The 26,619-nt window shown below is 38.4% G+C and overlaps 1 pseudogene across 1 annotated transcript; it reads right to left on the bottom strand.

The window, feature by feature from the left end:
- Positions 1-26,619, bottom strand: LOC306663425 (BCL2/adenovirus E1B 19 kDa protein-interacting protein 3-like; annotated as a pseudogene). Its single transcript has 3 exons — positions 26,608-26,619; positions 25,567-25,635; positions 1-688 (listed from the first exon to the last, which is right to left on the bottom strand). The product of its transcript is annotated as a BCL2/adenovirus E1B 19 kDa protein-interacting protein 3-like (transcript).

The raw sequence follows: 26,619 nt of genomic DNA, 5'->3' as shown, positions 1-26,619 counted from the left end.
GGGGGGAAAGTTGGTCATGCTTACAATGATGTCAAGTTCAAATCAACTACTGTGACAATACACCATTTCAGGCCACAAACATCTCCAGCGGCTTTTTCTTCCCTCAGTAGGTGCTGGCAGAAGGTGCGCTCAGTTGTTTTCCCATATAGATGCCTAGTTCTAAAGCCAAACACGAAACGGGAAGAGATGGAGTGAACACCCTCAGAAATTCTGCAGAAAAAAGGCCGCCTTTCTTCATGGCTCCCCTTTTCCTCATGCTTAGGGACACAGAACACTGGGGTGTCTGAAGTGGAACTCCATGGGTGGAACATTTTCAGGTTCCTGGACCAGTCTGCTACCCACTCTGCATTTTTCTTCAAATTCTCAACTACATTCTCTCCTTCTACCACTTGTCTGACTGACAGCTATGGTCCCTGCTCTGCATCTCCACGTCAAACATGATTGCCCATCTTCTTGAGATGAAGGGCTGTCACAGGGAGAACTATCCCTTGAACTGCTATGTCCTGATTCATGCTGTGCATCCAAAAGAATCTTTTCCCTGTCTCCATTGTGGATGGAGGAGGAAGAAGGTACATGTTCCCCCATTCTTCCCATTGCCATTGCTGCTCTTCATAGGTAGCTCCGCCCAGGAACTGTTGAGGCCAGCGGACTGGTGGTGACCTGTTCCCCTTCCTTGCAGTTGCTGTTCCTTGCAGCCACAGGGGTGGCTGTGGCTCAACTCAATGAGACAACATTATTGGGTGGCTACAAAGAATGTCTCCAGTTCTTGGGTGGCAACACAACAAGCCTCGAAATATCTTGAAGTTTTGTTTGAAGATCACTACAGAGTACTTCTTAACTATTTCCCCCATCATTGAAATGATTCTTAATTAAGATGTGGACACATGGGTATGAGTGTGAACTTCTGGTTTTATGTTACTTGGAGTTCAGTGAAAACCTGGAGACAAAAATACATCTGTGATAATATCAAGAACATCAGAAGATGTCCCTGAAGGGCAAAGATAACCCTGAGTATGGGAGGAAAGTTTTGCAAGTCCTATATCTGATAAGAGACTGAACTGTATAAAGAATTATTACAACTCAGTTGCAAATAGTAAAAAGACCTCTCAATTAAAAAATGGTTGAATGACCTGAGTAGACATTTCTACAAAAGAGATATGTAAGTGGGCCGTAAGCACATGAAAGATGTTCAACATTATTGGCCATCAAGGAAATGCAAATCAAAATCACAATGAGGTGCAACTTCCCACAACTAGGATGACTGTATCAAAAAGACAAAAAGTATTAGGGAGGAGGAAGAGAAACCAGAACTCTGTACATTGGCAGTGGAAATGTAAAATTATACAATTGCTTCGGAAAACAGTCTAAAAGTATTCAGAGAGTTAGATATGTTGTGTCATTGCATTTGTATGAAATGTAAGAGTAGAGGGGTGAATTTTATGGCATGTAAATTTTATTTCAATGAAGCTATTAATAAAGAATGTATCTATGGTGTATCTACATAAACTTTCTCTTTTCTTCTACTTTTGTACTTGTACTTGACTCTCAGGAACAAAAAGGGCTATGTTTTAGTTATAAAGAATCAGTTGGAAATCCTGAAGGGAAAATTAATCTAAGGATTGTATGTGAAATCCATAAACTTCAAACTTCCAATTTGAGGAGGCACAGATAAACTGAATTTGAGTGAGATGGCACAGACAAATTGTCTTTTAATGCTTTCTGCTTTTGAGACTAAGGAAATAAATTTTGTAGGAAATGTGATAGTTAAGTACTCCTAGTAAATGTCCAAAGCAGGTAGTGCCCAGACTTGGAACTGAAAAGGAAAGAAAAACAAACAGAAAGGAAAAAGATTCATTCAAAGGCAAGAAGCCTTTGAATCTGATGTTTTTGTTCTGCCTGATTCAAGGGTTGGTGGTGATTTTCTGGGGACCTGTTTGTCTGTTGTTAGGAGATAAAGAATCAAAGCTCTGCCTATGGCTACTCTCCTTAAAATTGCACCTTACTGAAGATTTTTATGTGTCAGCTGCCTCTATAGTGTGTTTGGGATGGAAATTGTTAAAAAGAAAATATAACAAGAGTCTATAAGCCGAGGCAGCATTGGAAATTGTCCAGCCATCCTGCAGAGAATACACAAAAGAGATGTTTAAAGCAAGACTTCATTTTGAAAGAAAACCCTTAAGCAAACACATTTTAAAAATTCTTTAAAAAGTCTTTGTTTGGTGCATGAAAGTGAAATGACCAGAGGGAAGACAAAGGTAGAGGCAGCCAAAGTCTTAACTTTAGGGCAGTTACTGGTTTTCTGTTCTTCTTTATGGTCTTCTTCTTTGGATCAGCCATTATTCACTACTTCAGTGATCAACGAGGGAGAAAAGAGGAATTTAGAAGAAACTGATATGAAGTCCCTATCAATGAATTGGATTTAACTAGCACCCAGGTGGATGGCAAAGAAACAGGTGGTAGCATAATCAATCAGAAACCTGCTGTAGTATGGAAGCCCCATTAATGCTTACGGCTCAAGGCAAAAGATTCAGGATTACTGAGAGTTTTGCCCTCCTACTCCTCCTCTTTATTTGGTACAAGTATGTATTTGAAGAGATTAATTTGAAAACAAACAACCCCCACCCCAAAACCAGTGCTCGGGGAAACTAGAACCCAAATCCTTCAGAGCCAGAGCCCAAAGCTTCTTGCCGTATGCTTTCCTAATATGACTTATCTATGCTGTGTGTTTGTCAGCATATTGTTTTGCTAATTGATGTCAGATATTCTGCATGCTAATCAGTAGGTACATGCAGATATTGATGTTAATTAGGGTTTTGTTTAAAAAAAAAAAAACCTTTCCCATGTGAGGCATTCCTTGGAAGGTACACTTATAGTTAATGAATTGGCCCCCACTTGGGGTCACCTTTTTTAATATTAACAAAACAATTTAGTTTAGTATAACACCTTTCATACTATAGGTGTTTCTACAAAGGAATAAATTCCAGGACTGTAGAAAAACCAATTTTCCTATAAATATTTTCTATGCATGCTAAAATAGTTGTCAGCAAATTGCATTTTTAGTCTTTGGGAGCAGAGAGCAGAGTGATCTCACTGTTCCTCATTTCAGCAAGCACTCAGGGGAAAGACAGGGACAACTGTGCTGCATGATCACATTGTGATTCTACCTTGGACCTCTGGTGTACCTAGCTCCTGCTGGTTGGGAATTGGTTCTGGAGTAGGATCTAGAGAACTTGGATTTCAGATACTGGTACTTTGATCTTGGAAAATTTTCTCAATCTTTTTTGAACCTTGGCTTCCACTTTTGAAATAAGAAGATTGGATCAGATGAACTCTTGCATCCCTTCCAGCAATCAAATTCCATTGTTCTGTGATTTATATGCTGCTGCTTTGGAACTGGGCTGCCATTCTAAGCACAGGTTAGATCTGATCACATAAATTAAAATGTAGAGGTGAAGCATGCGGGACAGGATCATTATGCTTATCTATTTTTCTTAATAAAAAACTTTTTTATTAAGTTTTTATTAATGTATATATGCATTATACAGATACATAAATACATATATATGCACTAAAATAATATTATTTTTATTAGTAATTGAACTGAACCTTGCAGGTTAATTTTCATTCCATTAGCCCAATTGTCTGTGACCCGTTATAAATTGCACTAGCATGCAAAATAAGTATCCCACCAAAGTCAACTACTATGAATCTCTTTCTCAATTAACAAGCAGTTATTGTACATCCAATATGTGTTCACACAGTTCTAGGATTCGATGGTAATTGAGAAAATTGAAAACTTAGTTCAATTAAGAACAAACCAGTGCCACATACTTTGGAATTAATTGTGTGCATAATAGAGATTGAAGAAGGAGAAAAAAATAGAAAATGGTTCTGATTAGAGAATGCTGTGTTGGGTTTCAGGCCTACCCCTATACCAGTAAAGCATCAGAAGCCCTGAACTCCAGGCTGTCCCCAGCTCCAGGCTGATCCCCACAGTGTAAGGCTTCAGGACTGTCCCCAAATGAGGCCAGCCTCTGCAGCCTTAGTCATCAAGCTAAGGATCAAGGATCAAGCCCTGCTACTAGTCCAATGAATATATACACCAGGCCCACCCAGTGCTGTCCAGCCCCAGATCCTAGGCTTGCCTGTTATGATTTGGATCTTAAATGTCCCCCAAAGGCCATGTATTGAACCAACCTTTGGTGCTCTTTGAAGGTGGTGGGAGCTTTAGGACCTTTAGCACCTAATGTGAGGAAGTGAGGACATTGGGGGTGTGGTCTTGAAGGGGACATTGGGACCCTGACCCTTTCCTCCCTCTTTTCTCCCAGGCCACCATAGTAAGATCAGCTGATCAGCTTTGCTCTACCCTATACTCCCTACCATAATGTTCTGCATTACCACAGGCCCAAAAGCAACAGGACCAAACAATGAGCCAAAATAAATCCTTCCTCCTTTTAAATTGTTTTTCTCAGTTATTTTGTGATAGCAATGGAAAGCTGCCTCATACTGCCCCAGGTTCTAGACAAGCCCAGAACCAGGTCAACCTGTCCCAGCATCAGGTCAGCTTGTCTAGTCTTAGATGTTAGGCCAGCATCCAGACATATGATAGGTCTATCCACTATCAAACTGGGATCCATAGCCTCACATTCCAAGTCAACCCTATAACTCCACCCTACCATAATCCCAGGGTCCAAGTGCATTTCTGTAGACCCCACGGTGAGTTGGCCCACACCAACCCTGTTTCTAAGACTTTTCCTTGTGGACCCAAATTTCAGGATGGGCCTTATAACTGTGGAACCCAGACTGGTCCTCACAGACCTACCTTCTAGGACACACATGTAGCCTTCAGATCATCCTCCATGGACCTAAGTTCAGGCTGGTTCCCATAGTCCAGGATCTACAGAAGCCCCTGTGACTTCAGGAACCAGGCCAGCAACTGCAATTCCAAGCTCCATTCATATCAGCTTCTGTAGATCCAGAATCCTCACTCTCCCTATGGCAGCCCATTCCCAGGATGTGGACAGTTCCAGTGGCTTCAGGTTTCAGTGGACTTAAGGTCTAGACCTATCCCATTAGACCCTGGTACTAGGCTAGTCACTGTGACTGGGCTCTAGGAATACCTTGCAGATTTGTTTTCCAGGATACTCTCATGGTCTCAGGACTCACTCCAATGGACTTTGGCCCCAGACCAATCCTAGGGGACACAAACATCAGGCCCATTCCATTGCCTGACTGTGGAGTTGTGTTCAAAGCCTACTCTATCTCTAAGTCTTCTCCTTGGTTTCAGACTGACCCTAGGTGATACAGGTTCCAGGCTGATCCCAGTATATGCAATCAACAAGTCCTTTCTAATGGATCTGGGCTCTAGGTATGCCACCTGCAGACCCAGCCAGTTCAAGGAATAGAGTAGTAACCCTGCCTGGAGACCAAGTCAGATGTCCAGTCTAGAATCTCTGTTGCAAAGCTTTCCCAGAAAAAAACAAGTCTTCAATTTGGAAATAAGTACTACTTACTTCAAAATGGAATAAGTACTACTTCTTTAAATGTACGGTTAGCAACATATGGTGGTGAAAAGGATCAGGAAAAATCAGGTAGAATTGACATCAGCATGATGGTTGGGTAGAGATGCTTGGTATACTTCCTTCCACAAGAAAAGGCAAACTAGGGTAAAATGGTTGGTGGGGAAAAGGTAAGCAGGATGTCCTAGCGGTCTCCACTCATATTATAGGCATCCGAGGCATTTACTGAAGAATCCATGGCCTTTGCAGACACTGAAAATGGTTTAGAGCAGTTCAATGTTACTACACCACTGCACTGCTCTGAAGAAAGAACCTAGCCCCTTGTGTTCTCCTCAACTCAGGATCTTGCTGCATGAGCTATCTTTAAGACTCTACCCACCCAGGGGTCTGCAAAGCAGTCATGCGCCTACTCCAGCAACTCCACTAACCTAGCCCTGTGAACCATCCTGGAAACCCCATCCACCTTACCATAGCCTTAGGAAGTACCTGAGTGGCCCACTCTGAGAGGCTCAGCTGGCAGAGGCCCCCAGAAAAATAGTTGGATATCCCCATGTGTCCTCCTCCTGCCCCAGAAGTGGCTCTATCTACCCACCATTGACTCCAAGAAGCACCCTACAGACAAGAAGTGAAAATAGTTCCAAACATTATAGTTATTAATAATACTATATCAATCATCACTTTAAATATGAATGGTCTAAATACTTTTAATTAAAGGGAAGAGATTGCCTGAGTGGATAAGATACAAAAGAACAAGACCAAATTATGTGTAGTCTCTAAGAAACCCATTTTAAATATAAACTTAGATATGTAAAAACCTTTCAATGGCTTTCCATGGTATTTAGAATGAAATCCACATTTCTTATTAAGGGTTGCAAGGCCCTGTGGTCTATTCCTGTTACCTCTTTGACCTTATTCTTATTACTCTTGCCTTTGATTATTCTGCTTCAAATGCAATTCTCCAGGTATTCACTCTTCTCATGATCTTTCTTTATACCATTCCCTCTATTTGAAATGTTCTTCCTCAGATGTCTCCAGGCTCACTCCATCACTGCCTTTAAGTCATCATTCAATTGCAACTTTTCCTGAAGGTCTTTTGTGCTCCTCTTTAACATCTTAACTGCTGCCCTCATGTCCTTTCCGTTTCATTTCTTCATAGTCTATAAACCATCTGAAGTTCTTATATTTTACTGCTTTGTATATAAATGTTTTTATGCACAAGAATAAAACTCTGTGAAGCAGGTTTTCCATATGGATAGATAGATATTTTAATTTTATTTTTCTAGTGTATCCCTAGGGCTTAAAATAGTATGTGGGACAGAATTGTCTCAATGAGGATGTACAGCATGTTTGAAAGAAAAGTGGACATGTTGTTAAATACCACATCCTTAGTGACTGGAGCAATGCCTAGAAGAATAAGATTTGAAAAAAATACCTGTAGAATAAGAGGAAGTGGTACCTAATTATTAGTTGAGCTTTGGATTCAAACTCCAGTAAACCTTGGTGAGCTAGGCTACTCCAGGGGAAGAGTTCTTTTTACTTAAGCATGCTGGGCCTTAAATAGCTCAGGTCAAATAGGTTATAAGACCTATGTTATCTTTCTCCCAGGGCCCCACACATGGTATGCTTCTGTTAATTTGTACCTAGCCCCAGAGATTATTGCTATATTTGCAGGAAAATTGCAAGCTAGTTGTTAAGCTAGTTGAAGCTGGTCATGGGAGGACTGTTTACACACTGAAAATGTCACTCCTAAGACAGTGCTCCCCACTCTTCCATGCTCCTTCTCACTTCCAGGGCATGAGGGTGGCAGTTAAGATTTTAATCAGGGTGTCATGAAAGGCTTTCAGAAAATGTAAAAGTTTGCTAACACCCAGTGGGGGCAGGTAGAAAGTAGGAGGGATTTTTTTCTTCCCTCTGTAGTTCAGTAAGGACATGCAGCTTGACTTACTTGGGGAACTTAACATATGCATACATACACAGATGTCTAATACCTGAATGTTCCATTCAGACCTATTGGGTTATAGCAGTCATATATTTGTTTCTTATTGCTGCTGTAAAAAATTGCCACAAACTTAATGACTTAAAACAACAAAATTTATTCTCTTACAGTTGAGAAGTCCAGAGGGTTTCAGGGGAGAATCTGTTACCTTGCTCTCTTCATCACTGTTCCCTTCCCCACATTCCTTGGCACAGAGCCCCTTCCTCACATCACTCCATCCTTTTCCTTTTGTTATTACATCTCCTGCTACGAAATTGGTTCCTCCTGCCTCCCTCTGTTAAATACTCTTGTGATCACACAGAACCCACCTGCACATCTAGACAAGCTCTACGTCTCAAGATGCTTAGCAATATTGTATTGCAAAATTCCTTTACCAGGGAGAGTAAAATATTCACAGATATTGGGGATTAGGATGAGAACATCTTTGGGACAATTACTCAGTCTACCACAAGTGGCATTTCATTTTGACTGAACATTAGAGTCACTTGGGGAGATAAAAAAATTCCCATGTCCAAACTGCCTCCCAGAACAATTAAATTGGACTATCTGGACTGGGACTCAGGCAGTGTTATATCAAAAACCCTTCAGGTGATTCCAAAGTACACTCAAGTTTAAAAAAACACTGCATTACAAGTTCCAGAATGAGATCCGAGTAAGTTTAGAAACTTCCCCAGAGATGAAATCTAAGAGCACACCTGAATTGGAATTTGTACTTTTAAAACTAATAGTATTTGTCCAGGTGTGGTGGCACATACCTATAATCACAGAGGCTGGGGAGGCTGAGGGAAGGAGAATCACAAGTTCAAAGCCAGCCTCAGCAAATTAGCAAGGCCCTAAGCAACAAAAAAGGACTGAGGATGTGACTCATTGATTAAGCACCCCTGGGTTCAATCCTTGGTACCAAAATACAAAACAAAACAAAGCAAAACAACAACAAACGACAAAACAAAAACCACCTAAGAGTATTTATTAATTTATATTCTGTTTATATGTGTTTTTCTAAATCAACCTAGAGAGGCTGTGATTTCCTTGGGTTCAGGGCCATCTTTTGACTCTGACATCACAGGACATGTGTGTTAAGCATTTGTTTAATATGTGAGTAAACATTTCTAGAAAATTACTCCTATTGATGCAATTCTTCTCAGTATTGGCTAATAAAGCTGCGATCTTTGTAATTTCCTTGGATCCCGAAGGGCATGGGGAATAGGTACAAAGGAGGGCTGAGTCATTTCAGTGGGAGAGGAAAACTGTCTCACTGCTGACCGCGCTCAACTGATGGGTGACCTGTTTCTGGTAGGAGGTTCACCCTTTTTTTGTGTTCTACTCACTCTGCTCTCTCTTCATGTATCCAGTGGGAAATACAGTGCACTCCATTCAAAACGAGAATAGTCTGTTTTTCCAGGAAATGTATTGTAAGTTAAAGAAGATAGCTCACATCCTTAGAAAGGGATACAAGGTAGTCTGTGTCAACATTTCCTTTTAAATCTGGGCAACTACAATTTTATTTGTATTTTTATTTTTTCAACCTCACTGAAATATCATTGACCAACAAAATTATATATCTAAGGTTTACACACTGATGATTGACATGCTTATATTCTGTGAGATTATTACCATAATTAGTAATCTTACACCTCATATAGTTACCTTTTCTTTGAGTAGGCTAAGAACACACAAAACCTACTCTTTTGACAAATTTAAAATACACAGTGTTTATTAACTACAGACATCATTCTGTGTGTTAGAGTCCCAGGATTTATCTTATAAGTTTAAGTGTGGACCCTTTGACCAACCTCTCCCTACCCCCAAGCTCCAGGCAATTACCATACTACTCTGTTTCTATAAATTCAACCTTTTAAGGTTTCAAAGGTTAAGTGAGATCACTCTGTATTTGTCTTTCTGTATCTGGCTTGTTTCACTTAGCTTAAAGACCTCCAGGTTTCCCTATATCACAAGTAACAGGATTCTCTTCCTTTTTATGGCTGAATAATATGAATAATATTCCCACACTCCGTGTGTGTGTGTAAGTAATATATTTTCTTTATTCATTCAGTCATCAGTGGACACTTAGATTGTTTCCATATCATGTCTATTGTGCCTGTCATGAACACAAGAGTGCAGATACCTCTCTAAGATAATGATTTCAGTTCCAATGGGTAGATACCTAGAAGTGGGATTGCTGAATCCTAAGGTGGTTCTATTTTTAATTTTCTGAGGAAACTCCATATTGTTTTCCATTTTGGCTGTGCTAATTTTCATTCCTACCAGTCAATAACTAACTTTAAAAACACATAGGAATGACCTAGACACAGATGCATATATTATGAGATTTAAAGGGTTATGATTCTACTTTGAATGGGAGATACCCTACTGAGCCAGTAGAGAAGGGAAGGTGAATTTCAAGAGGGTCAGTAAATCCCCACTTTTCCCATCACCCACATTTCTCTGGCCATATGGTTAATGAGTGTGCCAGGCAAGGCCAAACACCCTTCTGCCTGAGATGGTTGGTTAAGGTGAGCTGGTTGTTCTTTTCCTCTTGGATGCTCTTCCTCCAAGGTGTCTGCTCAGCCAACTCCCTCACCGTTTTCAAATCTTCCTCCACCAGACTACCTGTATTGTTCTCCCATTCCCTTTACTTTCTAAAGTATTAGCAACCATCTAGGTACACTTATTTAGGATGATCCTTCTATTTCTTTGTCTCTACCTGCTAGAATGTAAGCAGACTTGTAAGAGCAGGGACATTTGTCTATTTTGTTTACTCATGTACCTCAAGCTTAGAGAACAGATCCTGGCACAAAGTTGGTATTCAATAAATATTTTTGAATTAATGAATGGGTGAAAGGATTTCAACAGAAAACAGAGGAGCAAGAAAAACCAAGAGATTAAGGCTAGAGGAAGAAAAGATGGAACCAAGCAGTAAGAAAATAGGTTTCAGTGTCTAGCACACATGAAAACTTATGTCCACGCCAGTGAGGGGAGATATAAAGAAGTCAGCTTTGAAGAAGGAGGTTGAGATGTCAATGCAGTTTTGATTAAAATTAAAAGGGAGGAATTATGGTTCAATGGAAGAGACTTATTACTCCTGAGGAATCCAGAAAAAGGATAAAGACAGCAATTTAACTTGCGCATTGGAGGTGGAAGTGTGTAGGTACTAATCATTTATAAGCTAAAAGTTCAGGGCTTTGGAAAGAGTCTAGAGAAGACAAAAGGGCATTTAAGGAGAGTGCTGACAAGCGGTGCCTAAAAAGAATTGTGCTTAATGTATTTATACCTGAACTGTCACCAAAAATGGTAATGGTGCAATTGAGTGCTTTAATTAAATCTGAGCCTTGCTGACCATACAATGTGAAAGTGTAAGTACTATGGTACTTCAGTGGAATATGATTTGTGTTTGAAATTTCCTCACTTTCTGGCTGTTCTTCTGGCTTGCATATGATGAACACTCTAAATGATCTTGGTTGTGGCTGGTTGATGGTAGATGAGGCAATCTAGAGGGTATATCTCTAGAGATATGCCCTAGAGACAGGGGAGCGAAGGGCAGGCTAAAATTAACAATTAACAGACCAAAACTACACCCTCCTATATTTACCATGAATATGTAACCATGAACCCCACTTTTATGTATAATTAAAAAACACCAATAAAAAGGAAAAAAGACAATAGAGACCATATTTTATTCTATTTCTGTTTGCCTTATGGAACTTAGTAGAACAGTAAGTAAGCACTTGAAATTGACAACACTGATAGTTGAGGGTGGCTGCTGCTATCTTTTGCGGGGGTCCAAGGATGGTGGGATTTGAAAGGTAATGCTACAGTTCCCTACCCAACCCAATACTGAGAATAAACTGCAGGTTGACCCTGGGTTATTAGGTAATATCACCTGATTGTCACGTAAGCCTGCTTAGATATCAGGGCTGTATGTATTACTATTATTATAGATTGGGTCTGAAATGTCCCTCAAAGGTTCATGCGTTAAAGGGTTAACCCCAGCTGATGGTGCTATTGGGAGATGGAGGGACCTTTGGGAGACAGGGCTGAGTTGGAAGACGTAGGGAATTGGGAGTAAGCCTCTGAAGGATATATTCCCCTCCCCTCCAGACGCCTCTCCTTCCTGGCCACAAAGAGGCAAACAGCTTTGCTCTGCTGTGTCCTCCCCTCCATGATATTCTGCCTCAACACAGGCCCAGAATCAACAAACCAAGTGACCATGACCTGAAAACTCTGAAATCATGAAGCAAAATAAACCTTTCCTTCTCTTAGTTGATGTTCTCAGGTATTTTGTCATGGCGACAAAAAGCTAACTAACATAGTTATCAAGGGAAGGAGCTTGTCTAAAAGCTGCCCACCATGATCCGGTTCTCAGGAAATGATTCAGCTTCTTATTTTCTTATCTGGACAAATCAGGGTATTTCTGGCAAGTCAAACAATTCCACTTGACTCCAGTCTCAGTGACTTGGGAGGGGAGGAGGGGGAATGAATTGAAGGATCAAGGTGAAGTGACACTGGCTGAGAGCTAAAGCTTCCTCCTAGAGTGTATTCTTCAGATGATTCCATCTGAAATTTCTCTTAAAAATAAGCCAATGACTGCTGATACTGTCATGCAGTCTTTTGAAGTCAGAGCACCCTTTCCTCCTTGTTTCTGAATCTCAGTGATGAGCTTTGATCATTGGCATCATCCTGTTCTTGTTTGGCTTTGATTGCTGACATAATGGAAATGCTATTATTTTCTGTATACTCCATAAGTAGGTCTCAAATAACCTAATTAGCATGGAGGTTAATTAACAGGGAGGAAATCGGCCTCCTGAAAGAAGGACAGATATGTACAGTGTCATTATACACTGAAGTCTAGAAAATGAAAGAGAGAAATACAGTATTTGAGAAGATTGTGTTGCTGGTTTTGGTTTTTAGGATTAATAAGACCAAGCTGTATTTACATGTTTATGGAGAAATAGCATACTTACCCTGATGTGTCTCATTGTGATGAACATTCTGGAAATAGCCCAAATCCTCTTTAGTAGTTAGACATGATGGCAAGCTTCTCTCCTGTTGTAAGTTATTTCACTCTTTGATGCTTTGTGGAATGAGAAATCTAAAAGCTGAAAGATATAACATCATGTTCTGTCTTACCCAAAGACATACACAATAAATAAATAAATAAACAAATGTAAAAGAAACCAACTTAGATGATATCAGTGGATTTAAACACCAAGAACATTAGCTCTTTGAGTGTATCGTACCAAAAAGCAACAACAGAAATGTTTACTTTGTTGAGACAAAAATAGAATTTATAATATTACTCAGTTGCAAATGAGTATCACTTAAATTTTTATCTTTCTAAATAAAAATTATTACAGGAAAATGACTCAATATTCTGTACGTAATTGTGATACATATAAATAGAGTATGCATCAACATGCAAAAGGACCAGTTTTTAAGTCTGTGATTTCAATTTTGACGTGAAAGGGAACAAAAAGGAAAAATGTTCTCTGACCCTCTGTGCAGCCCAGAGTCTGCGATCAATGCTTTTAATGTAAGCAATAGACAATTTTACTGGTTTTTAAAATGTTCCACATGTGCTTCACATTAGTGAGTACATTGGCCAGTCTTTCTATGAAAAACAAAAATAAAAACACAATGATGAAGGAAAATGAAAAGCAAAGAAAAAAAAAAAAAAAGTCCCTAAATCTGAGGTGCCAATTACAGGTTTTGAATGTAAGTTCAAGAAAATGGAAATCAGGAATATGACAAAGAAAGAGTACTGTGTGAGTTTTAGAGAAATCGTTCCATGTGTGGGGGAATTTTATTTTCAGCAAACTAAACAGCAAAGAATGAAAATGGTGGTTATGGATATGGATATATATAAATATGTACGGAGAAGACTGTCCAAGAAGATGCTGGAGGTAAGATATGGAAGCTGTGGGGAGATTCTACAAGCTAAAAATGCATTAGATTTTTCTGTATTGTACAGTTTCTAGGTTAAAACTTCCTTTCTGTGTAATGGGGGAAAATGAAAATACATTTCTTATTGTCAGGTTGGAAACTGACCAGAATACTACCCACGGTGGGGCTCTAGCAATCCCAGGTCTTGATGGCATAGTGCTGGGGACAGTTGGCTGCCTAATGTCTCATCACACTTGGAATAGTGAAGTTAAAATTATTGACCTTCTACAAGAACAGTATGGGGAAGGTAAGAAATGGTATCTGTTTGTTTACAACATGCTTAGTTTTGAATTGTTCTCAAGGGTAGTTTTTGAGGTTTCCTACCATCTTTGACCTAACTAGAAAGACATTTGCAGCTTTATCTTATCTTCTAACTTTTTTCCCCCTTTTGGTTATTTGTTCCTTTCAGGGCATTTGTCAGGCTCCATTGCTTATTATTTACAATGGCTTGCCATTTAAACACCCTTGGTTCTTGAAAATGTAGGGCCTTAAGAAGGAACGAATCATAGATTTTTAGGGTTGGAAGGAGACCATGAAGGTCAACGTTTATCATTTTTATTTACTCTAGGGTTCTTAAGATACTTTACAAAGATCATTGCACCTGAACTGGAGAATGAAGTGGGACTACAAATAAAGACTCTAACAACTGTGAGAACTGATTTTGCTCTGTATTTTCTATTGTTAGAAATAATTGAGATTCTTATCATATGGGATATAGGAAGTAACATCCTTTATGAAGTCTGCACCTTTCAGAGTTAAGCATGGAGATAAAAAGCTGCCTTTGAGGGGGTAGCTCTCCTGAAGGCAGGAACTAGGTTGAACACTGTACTAGCTCTTTCATGCTGACACAAAGGGGGAGACCCCACATCTTTGGCCAGCCCTGTGGCTGTTTTTGCCTACATACATAAAGTTGGCATGCAAAATTTCTTGAAGAAATAGGAAGGCAGTTTATTATCACTGGAAAAGAAGGTACTTCTTTACTTTTCAGCTGTGAAAGAAAATGCTGGAATATGCCATTTTACCTTGGTATTCACAGAAGATTAGTTCCAGGATGCTTTGCTGGTACCAAAATCCAAGAATGCTCAAATCCTTTATATAAAAGGCGTAGTTTTTGCATATAACCTATGTACATTTTCTCACATACTTTCAATCATTTCTAGTTTGCTTATAATACCTAATATGATATAAATTCTATATCATCCTCTGTTGTTTAGGGAATAATGAGAAGAAAAAGTCTGTACATGTTTGATGCAGACATAATTGTTTTCAAATTTTTTTATTGGGGCACTATAGTTGTATATAATGCACACAATATAACAATATAATTTGACCAGTATCATTCTCTGCATTTCCCCTTTCCTCCTCCCACTCCCTAGTCCCTTTCCTCTGTTGATCATCCTTTGATTTTCATGAGCCCTACCCCCCTTCACCTTTCTTTTCCTTTTTCCTCTCTAGCTTCCATATATGAGAGAAAACATACAATCCTTGACCTTCTGAGTTTGACTTATTTTACTTATTATAATGATCTCTAGTTTTATCCATTTTCCTGCAAATGGCACAATTTTGTTTTTGTTTATGGCTGAATAAAACTCCATTGTATAAATATACCACATTTGCTTTATCCATTCATTCTTTGATGGACAACTAGGCTGGCTCCATAGTTCAGCTATTGCAGACACCATTTTTTAAAAAAAATATTTTTGATTTGTAGTTAGTTGAATTGGCAGAAATGGAACCCATGGATTTGGCGGGCTGACTGAACTTATGCTATACCAAGATCTGATGTTGGAATTTTGCACCTGATAGCATAAGAAGACTGAGAAGAAAGGAGGCTTAATTTAACTGGATCATCTAAATATTTTGTTTAGAAACTGTATTCTTTTGCTGATTACCCTGAAAAAGTAATCCATGGTCTTTTTAACCTGAGAATCTTCCATAACTAGGAGGCAGGAGAGTCCGAGAGAGGACTCGTATTCCCGTTTATATAATATTATTTGAGTGGAACAAGAGTATTTGGACCTGCTGTGTGCAGACATTGTGTGAGACCCTGGAGTTGGAAAGACAAAGTGACTTAGTCATTGCCTAGATAGGGGAAAGAAAATCCAGATACAGATGGCTGTTCTTCTGAGTGTGACTGTGTTTTCCTTTCTTGTCTTTAGTTGGAGAAGAGCTGAAATACGACTTGTGTCACCCTTGGGAAGTTATATCATTTTTTTCTTATTGAATATTTTAAATAGGTTTTAGTATTTAGAGAAGTTTCAGGTTCACAGAAAACTTGAGGAGATATAAAGATTTCTCGCATATCTACTGACCCCTAAGCATGCTTAGCCTCCCCTAGTATCAACTCTACCACAAGCGGTGGTACATTAGTAACAGCTAACTCTGACATATTATCATACAAAGCCCATAGTTTACTTTAGGTTAACTCTGGCTGAAGACTTTATGGGTTTGGACAAATGTACAATGACATCTATTTATCATTACCAGACCATAGAGTAATTTCACTGCACAAAAAAATTGTCTTCTGTCTATTCATCCCAACTCCCTCAACTCTGGTAAGCACAGAGCTTTTTATCATCTCCATAGTTTTCGCCTTTTCCAGAGTGTTCTATAATTAGATGTATGTAGCCTTTTTCAGATTGTTTATTTCAAATAAGATTTAAGATTCCTCCACATCTTTTTATGAATTGATAGCTCCTTCCTTCCTTTCTTTTTTCTTTGTTCTTTCTTTTTGACGGGGTCTCACTATCTGGTCTGTGTTTCCCAGGCTGTACTGAAGCTCATAATTCTCCTGCTTCAGTCACCTGAGAAGCTGGGATGATAAGCTCATGCCACCATGCTGGCCTTAACAGTTCATTTCTCTTGAGTGATAAATGGTATTCCATTGCCTAGAGGTGTCAGTTTATTTATTCACCTACTGAAAGACATCTTACTTTCTTTCAAATTTTAGCAATTATGAAATGAAAAGACTGGTATACTCATCTGTGTGCAGATTTTTGTGTGGACATGTTTTCACTTCCCTTAGGAAAATGTGAAGGAGTGCTATGGCTGCATCATATGGTTATGGTATATTTAATTTTATAAGAAATCAACTCTCTGCTAGTCAGCTTTTCATCATTGTGACAAAAATATCTGAGAAAAACCACTTAAAGGAGGAAACATATTTTGGCTCATGGTTTCAGAGGTTTCAGACCATGGTTGGTTTGCTTCATTGCTTTGGGCCTGAAGCAAGGCAGAACATCATGGCAAAGGGGTGTGGTGGAGGAAAGTTGCTCACCTATGGTATCTAGAAAGCAGAGGGAGAGGGAGGGGCCTAGGACAAGTTGTAGTCCCTAAAGTTACACTCCAAGAACCAATCCCTTCAACTAGGTTCCACCTCCTGCAGTTTCCGTCACCTCCTAATAATGTCGTCAAATTATGAATTCATCAATGGAACCACACATGGATGAGATCAGAGTGCTTATAAACCAACCACTTTCCAAAAGACTCACCTTTGAACATTGCTGTACTAGAGACCAAACCTTCACCATGTGAGGCTTGGGAGGACATTCCAGAGCTCCCACACTATATTCCAAAGTGGCTGTACCATTTTTTTTCCCCGGCAGAATGAGAGCAATGAATGGAAGTTGTTGCTGCTTAACATCCTCATTAGCCTCATTAGTATTATCAGTTTTCTGGATTTTGGCCTGTCTAATAGGCAAACACTGGTATTCTATATTTCCTGGTTACGTGATGTGGAGAATCTTTTCATACATTAATTTTCCATCTGCATATCATCTTTGGTGAGATGTCTGTTAAGGGCCTTGACCCATTTTTAAATTTATTTATTTTCTTATTGTTCAGTCTGAAAATTTTTTCTTTTTTGTATTTTGGATAACAGTCCTTCATCAGATGTGTCTTAAAATATTTTTCTCCATCTGTAGCTTGTCTACTCATTCTCTTGACATTTTTTATTAAGCAGAAGTTTTCAATTTTAATGAAATCTAGCTTATCAGTCATTTCATGCACTTGTTTTTGTATCTAATTGTCATTGCCATTCCTAAGTTCATCTAGATTTTTTCCTCTGCTATGTTCTAGGAGTTATAGTAATAGTTTTGCTCTGGCCCTTAGGTCTGACTCATTTTGAGTTGTTTTGGTAAAGGCTATACGGTTTGCAGCTAGATTTACTTGTTTGAATGGCGACATCCACTCCACATTCAAGTGTGCTCCTATATGTTCCTGGAGATCCCCCTGGGTTTTAATCTTTTAGATGCATCCACAGTGAGTCTCCAGCTATTCGTCCATTACAGATGAGGTTTCTCTACCCTGGCACTGGTCCCCATGGAGGCTTCTGCTTAGGTAAGCTGTGATTGTCTGCATTTTCCTGTCTTTGCAATTTGGGATGTGGTAGTTTGCTATTTGACCTCACTTCTGTGATGGATCTATGAAGAATTTTGATTTTTTAGTTTGTTTAGCTTGTGCTTTTTGTTTGGGTGCAGAGGCAACCTCCACACTCCTTATTGGTTAGACTAGAAAGCAAAACTGTCTTTTGGGCTGGGAAGTCAGACTTGCTACACTATTTTTGATTCCAAAATTCCCTTGGGATCTGGGGTTATGGTGAGGTGAATTCCCAAGAAGAAGATCCCAGACATCCAATTAGAGATGATCCTCATTATTTGTGGGTTCTGTATTTGTGAATTTGCTTACTTGCCAAAATTTATACATACTGTCAAGATTAATACTCTTGAAAACTTTGCAGTCATTACCAATAAGCACAAAGTGATGAAAAATTTGAGTTGCCCAACGCACAAGTTCCCTGCTAAAGTAGAACAAGGTGATTCCATGCTTTTTTGTTTCAAATCTTATACTATAAATGAGTGACCTTTTTGTGGTCTATGTAGTGCTGTTCTTTTCACATTTTGTCTGTGTGTGGTGTTTTTTTTTTTTTTTTTTTTTTTTTTTTTTGGTAATTTCACTGTTAAAAGTGGCCCTGAAGCAAGGTAGCAAGGTACTGAAATGTCACCTGTTGTTGCTAAGGAAGGTTGTAGTGTGCTTTAAGGAGAAAATATGTGAATTAAATAAATGTTTAGACTTGGGTTATAGTGCTGCTGGCTGTGAGTTCAATGTGGTGAATGAACAATTATATATTAAGTATGTTGTTTTAAAACAGAAACAGAAAACGAGGTGACATGTTGAGCATTTGATGAAAATGTTGTGATCAGAGGCTCAAGGGAACCTAATCTGCATTTCCTGTAGGATCAATGGTTCAGTATGAACTAACTCAGTGTGCATGGCAAGTTTATAGAACATAACTACCATGAATAATAAAAATCAATTGTACAGAACTTTTTTGAAAACATTTGAGTGTGGAATAAGTTAGTTAGGATTATATTAATGCTTTTATGTTGCAAAATTGTTCATAAGGCTAACTGTTAACAATAAAGTTCTGTAGATCCTTTGATAGAAATTATGTAGATAGGCTTGTCCTTCACCTTTTCAGAACTGAAGAACAGATGTACCCTGTACTCTCCATTCTCTTCCTTCCCTGGTTCCATTCTATACCACATGAAACCTTTCATGTATATGTTTGTCCTTTAAATTCTATGTCCAATCTAATTCATACTTTCTTCCATCCCCGCAGTCCAAATATTCATCCCTTGGTGACCATTTTGGCTAAGGGATAAGTATATTGATGGTCTGGAAGATGTCTCAAGGCCATTGGTCAGGAAACTCTGGGGTCCTTGTTATAGGGTCTAGAAGGTATGAGAGATAGAAGGTTTGAGTGTTTAAGTCACTGTCTCTTCCACTGGATTCCCTGACCTGTGGGGATGGTAACAGTTAGATGAAAAACAGAGTAGTATTTTGATTTTGTTTATAATTGTACTTCTGCCAGAAATATCTCCTCCCAATCCAGTCCATATCTTGGCATACCTGGAAAGCTTCAAAGTCAGCTCTTAAAACTCAGTTAATAGACTGTTTCCCCTATAAACATTTCCTGATACACCCCTTTCTTTAACTAATTTGGAAATAACAATAACCACTTTTTGTGCTATGCCATCCTCTGCATGCAGGGCTTATCTTAGACATAGCCTAGTAGAGCTCCTGGTGGATCTGATGACAGGTGAGATGTGGAGGGTGGGAAACTGAGGATGGCTCTAGGATTGATTCTGGGTATGTCTTGAGAAGAAGCTAGTGTCAAGTACAAGTGGAGAATACAAAAGAGAGGTTATTCTGGAAGAAAAGGCTGTGTTCAGCTTGTGGTATGCTGAATTTGATGGGATGATGGCACGTTCAAGTGGACATGCTCAGGAGTCAGGTCCTAGAACTCAGGGGAGAGGTAAGTCAGAGGATTGGTTCCCACCAAAAATACAGACTTCTCATTTTGGATGAGCATCCTCTAGCTAACAGAGGAGTAGAGGAAATGTGGACATATTTAACCCAGGAGTGGCTTAAACACCAGAGGCAGCATAGGGTAAACTCAGAGTTTAAACCTGAGCTTCACCACTTACCAGCTCTGTCCTGCTGAGTTGCCTAACCTTCTCAGACCTCACTTTTTGAATCTATAAAACAGAAATGATAAATACACTCTCCCTCATGCAGAGATAAAAAGTATTTAACGAATTCATTCTTTTTCTATTTATTCTTTTTGGATACATGTGACAGTAGAGTGTATTTTGTCATATTATACATACATGGAGTATAACTTATTCTAATTAAGATCCCATTCTTGTGGTTGTACTTAACGAATTCATTCTTGAAGGTATTTACAATAGTGCTTGGTCCATAATAAGGAAAATATAATGCTTTCAGTTATAACAGGTTTTTCTACAAAGATTCTTTTCAAACCTGAGTCTTTTTTCTCTTCATCACTGTCTCTTTCTATCTCTATCTCTCCTTCTCTCCTTTTCTCTGTCACAATATGACACTTGAGGAAACTTTTCCTGAAGTAGGGTTTTCATAAAATAGTTCCCATTTTGCCATAGGAGACTACTGAAGCAAATTAATATCAAACCCACATACGCAAACATGGCTTATTATTTTCTTTTGTGCCTTCTTTCTCTTGACCCTGCCATGCTGAATACATGAAGACAAGTAAAATTTAATCCCACATAAAAATTATAGTCCTCTTCAAAAACGTAAAACTGGCAATTCAATCTCTGTCAGGTAAGTACTAATCTCTTTCAGATCTTCTCCTTCCAGACTTGACTCCAAGATGGAGTCTGGGTGACTGGACACAGTGGAATGCCTGTAATCACAGCGGCTGGGGGAGACTGAGGCAGGAGGATCTTGAGTTCAAAGCCAGCTTCAGCAATTTAGCAAGTCCCTAAGCAGCTCAGCAAGACTCTGTCTCTAAATAAAATACAAAATAGGGCTGGGGATGTGGCTCAGTGCCCCTGAGTTCAATCCCTGGTACCAAAAAAAAGAAAGGAAACAAAAACAAAAACAAAAACAAAAGATGGAGTCTGGAGTCTGGGTATGCATTGTTAGAAGTGGGATTTATGTTTCTAAAGTGACAGGGAAGGAGGGGGCCTGAGCCTGTTCTTGTAGGGATTTATTCTTTGCTCTGGGTCTCTGGTGTCTGTGGCTGTCTTTGTCTGCCAGATGTAGCCATTCGATCCTCACATCTATGACTGGTGAATCTAAGACCCAGCTTGATCACTGCTGGTTCTTGCCCACCACCTGTGGACTGGTTGTGGCTCCTTTCAGTCCCCAGGTTGAGTGACCTGCTTTGTAGCCCTGCACCACAGGATTGTCTCACCCTGTCATCACATACCCTCCAATAACTTCCAGAGAGGCCATCCTTGACCTTCACTCTGCAGACCCATGGTGGAGAAGACTGACTACCCAGGCTCTTCCACTTTCATGGGGTCCAGGGTGGCTGGGAGCCCCAATTTAGATGCATTTCCTTCCTAAATAGATCAAGGTGCCTCTCTGCATTGAAGTAGCAGTTTAGGGTGAACAGGCACAGGTGTATGTTCATGTACTGGACAAAGCATTCCGCACTCTTAGACACAAACAGCTCACGGCTCCTCTCGAGTTTTCTGTTCCATCTAGTATAATTTCTTCTCCATGACATAAGTCTGGAGAATGTGGTCACTGCCTCTTTCCCCTTTCTCTTTCACTCTCTTCTCCAAATCCGAAGGGAATGGAAACAAAGGTTTTTCACTTCTTGTTTTATGAAACATTCTCCACATCATATGATCTTCCTTAATGAAGTGGTCACTCTCCTCCTCCTTTCCCTGCAGCAAAGGAGGAAGTGAAAATGCATAGATTATTCTAGTGAACTTACTGATGGGAGCTTATGTTTCTGATCAAGATAGAGCTGTTTACATAGCCATCATAACCTTTGAAGAAATGACAGAACAACTATGAACCTCTATAACCTCTACAAAAACTTGTATAATAAAGCTTGTTCCAAATTTAACAAAGTCATTTTTTAATGCACTTTATACCTTGGCATATGCAAAAAATTTCACAGTATCACAAATGTTACTTTAGCATATAAAATGAAACTCCATTGCATAAATTGGACCTTTTAAAACCAAATATGTTAACATAATACACATATATTGAATATTGAATTAGCTAAAATTTAGCCCTCTCTCTAGAATGTGGTAAGTCTCCTATGGGCAGGGCAGGTGATTAATCCACATTCTTACTAACAATGTGTTCTTGAATTGCTTATACCTGGTATGCCTTGTTCGTAAAATGGGAGTATTAATAATACCTACATTCTAGAATTATTGTGAAGATTAGATTAAAACAACAGCAGGTATGTAGTAGGTATTGTATTAGCACTTGCTACACTGAGCTGAATGTTAATGCCTAAATGTTTCTTTTCTTTCACTGATGCAAACATAGGAATCAAAAATGATCTCTTTGATCATTATTCTTTCTGTTGTTTTATGTTGCATGTCATTGCAGCAGCTGAACATTTGAGGTTACATTAGATGTGCATAGTTGTGAAGGTTTGGGGAGATTTGGTGTGGGTTGTTCATTTTCATTTCTTCACGGTTCAGCAGATGTTTAAGGGTTTTTCCTCTTGGATATGCTATACAATTCTTTCTGCCTTTTTCTCTCTTTCGAAGTTCTTTGAGTACTGAGTAATTCAGGAATTATAATGATTGCAGTCAGCTTTCAATATATTTGTGTTGAGGATTCTTCCAAAGGGCAGAAGATATGATTTACTGATCACAGTCATACCCTCAGTAGTTGTACCAAAGAAGAAAAAAGTTATAGGTCTAAGAAAAGACCTTGGTATTCGTGAGGGTAGAAAAAAGAAAGAATATTAAACAATTCTGTTGAAATTTACATTTTTGGAATTACCAGTGATGTGGGCCTGCTCCCACTGTTTATTTGTTCACTAGTTATTTTAAATTGTCTATTCCTGTCCTTAGTTCATTTATCTGTTAAGATTCTTACTGGTTTGGTCTTTGATTTGCAGTAACTCCTCAAAATTATTGAAACTAGTTTGTCATATTTGTGATAAATGTTTGTTTTTGCTAGTTGTCTTTGATTTCAGATATGGACAAGTTTTGAACTTTTATATAACCAAATTTATTGATCACATGTTGCATAGAGATTTGGCAAAGAGTCACTTAAATATTGCTATTTAAGTTTTGACACTCAAAAGCATAAAACATTTTCATTTCCCTGGAGCTTATATTGTTCATTGTTCAAGTTAGGTACATAAACTAAGTTTTTTTATTCTTTCATTATTTAATCAAATGAAAAATTGTTTTAATATCACTTATTGAATTTGTGGAACTTCAAAAGTCATGTATTAATTTTCTGTATACCTGCATTGTCTAAAACAATAGTGGTTAGCTCTTCAGCACCTGAAATATGGCTAGGCTAAAGTGGCATGTGCTGTGAATATAAAATATGTACTTAATTTCAAAAACTTAGAATAAGAAAAAATATATAAATCACCTAATTTGAAATCTTTATATTTATGACATATTGAAATGATATTTGGATATGAAATATACCATATTAATTATATAGAACTCTGACAAATACATTATTAAAATTAATTTTACCTTTTGATTTTACTTTTTAACATGTTAGTATTAGAAAATGTTGGATTGGCATTTGACCCAGTTATCCCATCCGTTGGATTATACCCAAAGGGCCCTAAAATCAGCATATTATAGTGACACAGCCACATCAATGTTTATAGCAACTCAATTCACAAAAACTAAACTATGGAACCAACCTAGGTATCCTTCAATAGATGAATGTATAAAGAAAATGTGGTACATACACATAATGGAATATTACTCACTCTTAAAGAAGAGTGAAATTATGGCATTTGCAAGTAAATGGATGGAGTTGGAGAATATCATGCTAAACGAAATATGCCAATCCCAATGAATCGAAGGTTGAATGTTTTCTCTGATATGTGGTTGCTAGTTCACAATAGGGGAGGAGACTAGGGAAGAAAAGAGGTACTTAGGATTAGACAGAGGGGAGTGAAGGGGGGGAGGGGTATGGGAGCAGGAAGAATAGTAGAATGAATCAGACATTGTTGCCCTTATGTATATATATGATTATAGGACCTATGTAATTCTTCATCATGTACATCCAGAAGAATGAGAAGTTATACTCCATTTATGTATGATATGTCAAAATACATTCTACTGTCATGTATAACTAATTAGAACAAATAAAAAAGGGGAAAAAAAGAAAAAGAATGTTGGACTGGGAATGTAGCTCAGTGGTAAAGCACTTACCTAGTATGGGTTCAATTATTGGCACCACTACACACACAAATTTGTCTCATATTGCATTTCTGTTGGATAACTCTGCTATACCCATTCAGGTTTGTTTATATACTAGTGATTCTCAATGTTATTTCCAGATTTAACGATTATAGTTTCATAATATTTTTAGATCTGTTTAAACCAGTTAAGTTCATTTTTTTGCTCTTTATCAGTTTTTTTATTATTTGCTTTTGTCTGTTTATTCTTCCAGATAATTTGTACATTTTACCAAGTAAATTAATCCCACTGGTGCTTTGATTTAAATCACACCTAATTTGTAAATTGATTTTTGGACATATTTATGCTTTTATAAGACTAAGTCTGCCCCACTCCAAAATGGGACCCTCTTTTTATTTTTGGCTTTATTTTTCACATTTCTTAGCAATTTTCATATTTTTACTCATATAAATTATACACATTTGTTCTCCAAATTGTTGTTAGGTTTCATGTTTTCATTGCTAATTGTGTGTGAGTTATTATTCCAATATATTTTCTAACTAGTTTTTGTTGGTTTAGGAAAGGTGATTTTTTTTTTTTAAAGAATGATCTTTTTAAAAAATTTTAGTTGTAGATGGACACAATACCATTATTTTATTTAGTTATTTATTTTTATGTGGTGCTGAGGATCAAATCCAGTGCCTTACACATGCTAGGCAAAAGCTATACCACTGAGCCACAACTCCAGCCAAGGAAAGTGGATTTTTTTTTTTTTTTTTTTTTTTTTTTAGAGTTACCTTATGACTAGACATTTATACTGAGGTTTTAAAAAGATTAATTCTAATGGTTTTCAGCTTATTTTCAAGTTATTATCTTTTTCAAATTATTATACCATATCACAATAAGCTCCAAATGAGATTCTATAGTTTGTCTCCAAAATTCAAGCTTTAAAAATCTCAATTTTGATAAAAGTAGAATAGATATAAAGTCTGATTGCTTATTTTAGATGTTTTTTCCCCCAGAATTTGTCTATAATATCAGAAATCAGAGTAAGACTGTTTTTCTTGTGTGTCTTGTCTTTTCCAAGGACTGGAGGAAACAGTATATGATTCAGAGAGCACAGCTCTGAATGTATTTGGGATGCCGGGTCTGAGAGAGGGTGTTGTAAGACTAATTGTAAGAAAAGTTGTTGATTTCTGAGAGTTCTCTGTTTGTTTCCTTTTTTTTTTTTTTTCTTCTTTTTAAAATCTTTTCTGTAGTACTGGAGATTGATCCCAGGGGTGTGAGCATGGTAAGCAAGCACTCCACCACTGAGCTATTCCCACCTCCCGGACCCTGGCAGTTGTCCTTTGATGGACATTTGAGGTGTAAATTCACCACCCCCAGATGGCTACAATGGGTACCCATGTCATCTCAACTGGGACTTCACCTTGAAATCTTCATCCTCCTTCTTGGATCCCTGAGAGCCTAGATCCCGCTTAAGTTTCATTCCTGCTACCTGATTATAAGAATTCACCTTTTATTTAGGTTTAAACATCTTTTCTTTTTGCTCTCTGCTTACATCCTTTTTCTTAGGGCTTTAAAAAGCTTGCTTTCTATCAGGTAGCATGTAAAATCTTTTTATTTTGTTAAAAAGCTAATGTTTATTTTTAGCAAAAATCTTCGCGCACATAGTCGTTCAGGTATTACAATGATTGAAGTCATCTCTGAATTCATTACATTCAAAATCATCTCTCATGGCAGAAAGTCCCTCATTGCATTCGCGGAGAGAGGGCATGGTCAGAAGGAGCGGGGTGTGAGCGGAGAGATACTTCCTCATTAGAATGAACATTGCTAATCCACACCACCAGAGACCAAACCACATTAATATAAATATTTCAAGAAGATACATGCATTCGTAGATTAACCTCAACCTTGCCTTAGGGGGAAAAATAATTCTCTATTGATGTATTTAAATAAGGCTACCTGACTCTCCACAACACAATGTTTTCTCTTGAGGTCAATTTGTGGGGCAAAAGACAGTCTCCAGGCTTTTGTTGTGCTCTTGTTGGCATGCACTACCTCCCCTCCTGTCACGCTTACCTGTCATCAGGTGCTGTCACACTGACTGGCAGAAAAGATGGATACAGCAACTGGAAACATGAAACCGCTGCCAGGTGAAGCCCACACACAAACACATTTGATGGAATGGGAGCCTTTACTGAAAACTCTTCTGTAGTAGACCCACCCCACGCGTGGTTTCCCTTTTCGTGGTATCAGTCACCTAAGGTCTGAAAACTTTAAATGGAAAATTGCAGAAATAGACAATTTGTAAATTTTCAATGGTGTGACTTCTGATTAGATGATGCAGTCTCATGCCATCTTTCTCCCTCTCACCTAGGACACGAATTACCCCTTCGATCAGCGTATCCACACTGTATACCCCACCTGCCCGTTAGTTACATGGTAGTCAGCTCAGCTATCAGCTCACCTGTGGTGTCAT

This window comes from Sciurus vulgaris (genome assembly GCF_902686455.1).
Source record: "Sciurus vulgaris genome assembly, chromosome: 6".
In the NCBI taxonomy this organism is placed as follows: domain Eukaryota; kingdom Metazoa; phylum Chordata; class Mammalia; order Rodentia; family Sciuridae; genus Sciurus; species Sciurus vulgaris.
Note: the sequence above shows the minus strand (reverse complement) of the source record. Positions and strands in the feature narration are given on the sequence as shown.